This window comes from Penaeus chinensis, chromosome 2 (assembly GCF_019202785.1).
Source record: "Penaeus chinensis breed Huanghai No. 1 chromosome 2, ASM1920278v2, whole genome shotgun sequence".
In the NCBI taxonomy this organism is placed as follows: Eukaryota; Metazoa; Arthropoda; class Malacostraca; order Decapoda; family Penaeidae; genus Penaeus; species Penaeus chinensis.
In genome coordinates this window covers 7,466,512-7,474,011 of record NC_061820.1, presented here as the reverse complement: position 1 = coordinate 7,474,011, position 7,500 = coordinate 7,466,512, and the positions used below count along the sequence as shown (strand labels likewise).

General features: G+C 40.5%; 1 protein-coding gene across 1 annotated transcript in view; it reads right to left on the bottom strand.

Moving 5' to 3' along the window:
• The window catches only part of LOC125036112, a 145,760-nt gene extending 140,159 nt beyond the window's left edge, over window positions 1-5,601 (bottom strand). The window contains exon 1 of the mRNA XM_047628538.1: window positions 5,418-5,601. The gene's annotated coding sequence lies outside the window, so the exon portion shown is untranslated. The remainder of the gene's footprint in view (window positions 1-5,417) is intronic.
• Between the last annotated feature and the right edge of the window lie 1,899 nt (window positions 5,602-7,500).

Sequence of the window (7,500 nt, the reverse complement as noted above, 5' to 3'; positions counted from 1 at the left end):
CTCTCCTCATTTTTTGTCTCTGTGTTTGCTTTTGTGTGTGTGTGTGTGTGTGTGTGTGTGTGTGTGTGTGTGTGTGTGTGTGTGTGTGTGTGTGTGTGTGTGCGTCTTCAATTCTTTCTCTCTTTCTCTCTCATATTCCTTCTGTTTTTCTCTCCCACTTTCCTTCTCTCCTTCTCTCCAACTCTTTTTCTTTCACCAATTCTCCCTGGATCCTCTGGCTCCTCAACAAACGCAACCACACGATCAAAGGAAGCGACAAAGGAAGAAAATAGCACGAAAAACAAAGAAGAAAATATAAAGAAAAAATAAAGATGCCAAAAACGTGTGAGATAGAAGTCAGTCGCGGAAATTCACGGCAACGTGAGATAAAAAAAAAAAAAATCCTAAGGCGTGTGTTGATTCGACAATAAACTTTTTTATTTTAATTATCTCTCTTCCTTCCTTATCGTCTAACTTTTCTCTTATATCTTTACTGTTTTTTTGTTTTGTTTTTTTTATGTTCCTAGCCATATATTGTTCATTTGTTTGATTTGTTTTCTTTGTTTCTGATTCGATACATTGATTTTATTTTATTTCTGTACTCTCCTTGTTCCCTTTTTCGTAATTCTGATTTTTTCGTGTTACCTCCATTCTTATTTTTATATGCTTGTGTATCAAATATTCCCTTTAATTGTTTCCTTTATTCCTCCGCGTTCTCCACTTTAGTCTTCGTATTTCTTCTTCCACTCTTTCTTTTTTTCTTCTTCCTCTTTTCTCTTCTCCCTGCTTCATTCCTTCCTACCCTTTTGTTTTTTCCTTCCTTTTCTTATATTCCTGATTCACCCATTCCTACCATTTTCCTCCTCTTGTCCTTCATGTTCTCCTATATTCTTATGGTGTTTTTTTCCCTCTTCCTCTTCTCTCTCATCTCCCTCTTCGCCCCTTCCTACCATTTCTTTCTCTCCACCTTCCTTTTCTTCCTCCCCATTCACCACCTTCTCTTCTTGTCTTCTTCCTTCTACTGCCTCTCTTCTTACACCTCCATATCTAACTATTCGCCATCCTCATCATCTTCATCTCCATCCTCATTTTCATCTCCATCTCCATCCTCATCATCTTCATCTCCATCCTCATTTTCATCTCCATCTCCATCCTCATCATCTTCATCTCCATCCTCATCTTCATCTCCATCCTCATCCTCATCTCCATCCTCATTTTCATCTCCATCTCCATCCTCATTTTCATCTCCATCTCCATCTTCATCTTCATCATCTTCATCTCCATCTTCATCCTCATCTTCATCTTCATCTCCATCCTCATCTTCATCTCCATCCTCATCGTCATCGTCATCTTCACCTCCCCTCCCCGCCCTCCCTGCCTCCCTCCCCACACACCCATCCCTTCCCCACAAGGTCGGTACTTGCGAGTGGCGTCTGACCCCGGGCAACCACCACCCAAGTTGCGTAAGTACAACGCTGCGGCTACGACCTACGACCTACGACTTACGACCGTTTGTCATGCGGGTATTCTCGTTTGTCTCCTGGACGTCTCGGGGGAGATAGTAGTGTTTTTTTTCTTTTTCCTCTTCCTCTTCTTCTTCTTCTTCTTCTTCTTCTTCTTCTTCTTCTTCTTCTTCTTCTTCTTCTTCTTCTTCTTCTTCTTCTTCTTCTTCTTCTTCTGCTTCTTCTCCTTCTTCTTTCTGTTGGTTATCTGTTTAGTTGGATTATCATTTTGTTTCTGTTTCTGTTCTGTGTTCTCTTGATTTTTGTTTTCCTTTTTCTTCTCATCGTCTCATTATTTTCTTTTCTTTTACCTTTCCATTTTTTTCTCGTTTCTCCACTCTCTTCTTTCATCCCAATTCCCTCTGCACACATGCGAAGAATGAAAACAGAAACGAGATAAAGAAAATAATAAAAAACAAGAGATATAAAGATGTAGAAATAGGGAGGAGGAGAAAGCATGAAGGGAACAGGAGAAGGGGAAGGAGGAAAGGGGTGAGGAGGGAAGGAGAAGAGGAAGGGGAAAGCCGGGGAATATAAGAAGGCAAGGAGGAAGAGAGGAGGTGAGGAGAAGGCGAGAGACAGTGAGCAGGGGAAGGGAGAGCGAGGAGGAGAAGAGAAGGGGGAAGGCAAGGAAGAGGAGAGGAAGGGGACAGACGGAGAGCGGGAGGGGAATGGGGGAAGGCGTAAGGGGGGGTAGGGGAAGGGTGTTATCTAGGTGATGGTGGCCGACTCCCTGAGGCGGCTACAGACTGGCGCTGATACCTGTCACCTCGCGCTCGTGCCCTTAGGGAAAGAGGGAGAGAAGGAGAAAGGGGGAAGATGAGGAGAAAGGAGAAAAGGAGATAAGAGGGAGGGGAGAAAAGAGAAAGAGAGGAAGAAGATGAGAAAGGAGGGAAAAAAAGCGAAAAGAATGAGAGGAGGAGAAAAGGAAAGGGAGGAGGAGAAAAAGAGGGAGAGGAAATAAAGAGGGAGAAGTGGAGAAAAAAATGGGAAGGAGAAAAGAGGAAGAGGAAGAGAAGGAGAAAGAAGACAGGACAGGGAAAAGAGAGAGGAAGGAAATGGGAGATATGATGAAGAGGAACTAGACGAGGACAAAGAAAAAGTAAAGCGGAAGAGGTGAAAAGACAGGGAGAAAACGGAAACAAACCCGGGAGAATAAGGAGAGAGAAGAGAAAAAATAAGGAGGGAGAGCAAGAAGAAAGAGGAAGGAGGAAAAAAGGCAATTTGATAAAGAAGAACTGACAAAGAAGAAAGGAAGAGGAGAGGGAAAGGAAACGAAAGGAGAGAGAAAACTGGTACCGCATGATAGAGAGGAACCGGAGAAAGAAGAAAAGAGAAAGGGAAGGTGAGAGAAAGGTGGGAAGAATGTAAGATAAAGATAAACTGGAAAGAGGAAAGAGGAGAAAGTAATGATGGAGAAACAGGACTAATAAAGACCAGTTGAATGAGAAGAAAAAAGGCAAGAAGGGAGATAAGACTGATAAAAGAATTGAGAAAGAGGAAATTATGAAACGGAGGAATTACAGGAAGAAGAAAATAAAGAGGGGAGAAAAGAAGAGACATAAGAGCCCATGAAAATGGAGGAAGAGTCAAAGATGATGAAAAGGAATGATAGGAATAAAGTAAAGATGAGGAATTGATAAAGAGTAAGAAATACGAATCTGTGATAAAAGAGGGGACGTAAGAAAAAATAATCTAGCGATGAGAGAGAAATCAAAAGGAGTAAAGGCGAGATTAAGAAAAGTATGTGTAGAGAGAGGTAATAATTTCATCTAGGCCTTGCGGTAGTCCACGTGGCCAGTGTATATTTATGTCTCTCCCTCAATTTCTCCACTTCAGTCTTTTCACAATTTCTTCCTAATTCATATTTCAGATTTTCTTGTTCATTCTGTATTTCTTTTCATTTTGTTTCCCGTTCTATCTCTTCGTTTTTTTGCACTTTAACTTAATATCACCATTCAGAATGTACAATGAAAGATGAAACAATTAGAAACATCGGTAATGATAACAAAGACAAGAGAAGATTATGAAGGAAAACGAAAATAAATGGCCAGCAACAGAAAAGGAATCACTAACAGTATTGCCACACGATAAAGGTACGAGTGAAATCAGAATGCACCGCAAATTTATGCAAATTAAGTCTTCTCGAAGATTACCAGTTCATAAAGTAATTAAGGAGGACTTTCTTCTCCGTCATTAACTCCCGAGAAGACTAATTCGCTAAATTAAGTGGTCTATTAAACAAGGTCATAATAAGATTGATGGTGAAATGAACTGTCCTGCCCCGTTTTCTTTCACGAGAAGAAAGGGGTAACTACTACAAACTTGAATTCCCTGCTTCGTTGGCGGGATTTTAAACGTATTCCCTGTAAAAGGCGACGAATCTTTCCTTTTTTTTTTTTTTTATAACTTTCGTATAGTAAGAATTTTTTATATAATTTGAGTTTGAGAACGGCTCGTGACTCCAATCTATTCTGGTCGTGGTCTGCGAACGTTGTTGAAAGCTGATCATTATGTCCTCCAGCCAAAGCCAAGTTGAGGCAGCCTAAAAATGTGAAAATATGTCATATCACGATGCCTCAGGTTCTCCAGACTTATCATTACAATATAAAGTATGGAAGCAATCAAAGTAATGTATTAAACGCATTAGATAAATTTAAGCGATTTAATCTTACCCAACGAAATTTACCTCTAAATCTCAACATCTGAAATTAGATGCAAATCTCAGAGAATTGCAATACATAAAGATCTAAATATCATAACAAAAATCAACTTCAACATACCACAATGAAGGTTACATCTCTATAGTCGTTCTAAGCTTTCCTCGTGATAAGAATAAGTTACAGGCTAATGGGCGCGGGGAATAGTATTTCTTTTCCCTTAGGGCTAGGAGTGTGGGCGTGGGCGGTGTTCCCTCAGGCCAACTGTTTACCACTAGTAATGTCCCTTAACTCCCTCGGGTGAGCGGGCTTCAGGCGTTTCTCCGCCGGTGTATCTCCACCACGTGCACGGCGTGTGTTCTGGAGTGTGCGTTTGTATGTTGCTTTGTTTGCTTGAGAAAAACATGTCGTTGTGTGTATATCTGTGTATGTCTGCTGTCCGTTTGGATTTGTGTGTTGTGTATGTGTAATTCCCTGTGTGTTTTTGATTTGTCATTTTCATGCTGGTGCGTGTCATTTTTGTGTATGTGTGTGTTGTGTTTGTGTTGCGATTTACAATGGATATGTGTCTGTAAGATTATCAAATACAATGCAATTATCTATGTAATTATTAATATCTTTTATTTATGCGGCGGTGTGTTACGTGTGTTCGTCCTTGATATTTATTCTGGGAGGAAAACATCTTGTCCTAAACCGGAATTCCCCAATATTCACGCGAGGGAAGTCCCCCCCCCCCACCACCACCCACCCACCTGTCCCTCCATTTCTTACTGTTAGGCAGACTTATTTAAAAATGAAGTTTAATCTTTTATCGCATTTTTTTGTGGTAATGAACTTTATTCAAATAATTCCAAATATCGTCTATGATTATTCAGCTGACAATGCTCATGTTAATAAACTATGATTTATAGGTCTATTTATATATGTAAATGTGAATGTAACGTTATCTATCAAATTAACTTAATTGCCTAATTTATCAATTATTTTCGTCCTCCTGACTTTACATAAATTAAATACACAACTTCCAAACTTCTCTCTTGACGATAGAAGGAAACGGCCTGAACTGTAACTCAAGGGGAAATAACAGCCGTTTTCACACTAACAAGCCTTTTAATTAATTAATAACAAGGATGGCTTTCCTTTCTGGGATCTTCATAAATTTTCGTTATTGACGCATTTGACAAGTTTTCATTTCATTATCTCTCGCTGCCATGACCATATAACTAAACAAATTAGTATATCAACAATCCGATATCACATTATTAATGTAACATACCTTCAAAAAGAAGTCGATTAATCTGAACTGGCGAAGTCACGCACGCTGTACCTTTCAAAGACAACGATTTTCAAAGTATTCTTCTACAGCCTTGGACTTCTAGATGTCGACAGGTATTTGAACAACTCAGGTTAATAATCACTAAAGAAAATAGGAGGAGACACAGGTAAGTACGTCCGTCTCACGCGACAGTCCACCGTGTACTGAGCTCGTCAGGACACGCTCGATCCAGGTCATTTGTAGTGTATCCGCCATCTTGTATTTTCCCCCCGCGTAAATTACCGTGAATTTATTTCGCCTCCTTTCTTTTTTAGTCTTCGATGTTTGTGTTGATGATATAGAGTTTGGTCTTATTAGCTATTTCATCTACATTTGGCGAGGGAGAAAATGTTCACTGCTCGATACAAGTCACTTATTATTTTTATATTTCTAGAGTATCTGCCATTTTTATTTTTCCCACAATTTTTTCCGTTATCCTCATTTTTTTGTGAATGTAGAAGTTATTCTCACTAGCCATTTTACCCTTCGAATAAAAAGTTTTTTTCATCGAACGACTTATAAAGATTAAGCTACCTGCTTTCTCAGTCTCCTCCCCCCCCCCCCCCATAAAAACAAATAACAATAACAATAATAATAACAGTAAAACCATATTAGTCAAATATCAACCATAAAAAAAACATTCTTGAGAGAGCTAAGGCAGTGCCACGCCATGGTGTCTCTCGCAGCAGGCAGTGTCATTAGGAGGAAATAGAAAGCTAGTTATTATTCCTCATATGATAGACGGCCGATACACGATCACTTATCGCCGTTCTTCCTTAATCCCCATACATATTTTTATTATTTATTTTGAGCCATTTAAACACCCCTCTTTGTATAAGCAGCTAATAGCAAGGGCGTTTTGGTCACGGGAAGGATGTGGCCTTTTAATCAACCGACGAATATTAATACATTAGGAAAGATGTGTCCTACTTCACGCAAATCGCGTTATGAGGACGGCCTCCTCTATACAATCCAAGTAGGCCTATCTTCTCAACTTTAGTTTTTTTTATTTCTTCTTATTTTTTCTCCTGTCTGGGTTATAATTTCTACTTAACTTTTGTAAGTATGCGCTTTAATATCGTCTTTTTCTTTTTCGTTCTTTTTTTTTTTGTTTTGTCTTTTATTCTTGTGTTTGTCCTGTTCCTATTCTTATATTTTTCTTTTCCTTTTCCTATTCCTTTTTCTACTAATTCTATTCCTTTTCCTTCCCTCCGTCATCCCCATCGTTAATCATTTCCATCATTATCATCACCACGATCATTATTGTCCCATTCATCCTCCTTTTCCTCTTCCTCCTCCTCCTCTTCCATACCCAATTCTTACAATTATTGTTTTACTTGTTATTCCTCCTCTTCTTTCTCTTCTTTTCTTCTTTGTCCTCCTCCTCTTCCGCTCTTTCTTTTTATCCCTTTCCTTATTTTCTCTCCTTTTTCCTCTTCCCCCTATTTCCCCTTCTCTTTCTCCTCCTTCTCCTTCTCTACCTCCTCCTCCTCTTCTTCCTCTTCCTCCTCCACCTCCTCTTTGCTCTTTCTCCTCCTCCTCCTCCTCCTCCCTCCTCCTCCCCCTCCTCCTCCTTCTTCTGTACTTCCTTCACTTCCTCCTCCTTCCTCCTCCTCCTCCTTCTTCTTCCTCTTCTCCTCCCTCCTCCTCCTCCTTCCTCATCTTCCCCTTCCTTTCCACTCCTCTTTCTTCTCCTTCTCCTCCTCCTCCTACTCCTCCCTTCTCCTTTCACCTCCTTCTCTTCTTCCACCTTCTCCTTCCTCCTCCCCCTCCTCCTCTTCCTCCTCCTCCTCCTCCTCCTACTACTACTACTACTACTACTACTACTACTACTACTACTACTACTTCCTCCCCCTCCTCCTCCTCCTCCTCCTCCTCCTTCCTTCCCTCCTTCCCCTCCTCCTCTTCTACCTTCTCCTTCCTCCTCCTCCTCCTTCATCCCCCTCCTCCTTCCTCCTTCCTTCTCCTCCTTCCTCTCTCCATGTCATCCTTAGTCCATGACGTTCTTCTGTCAGATACAGACTGTGTCACTGTGTCAGAGGGG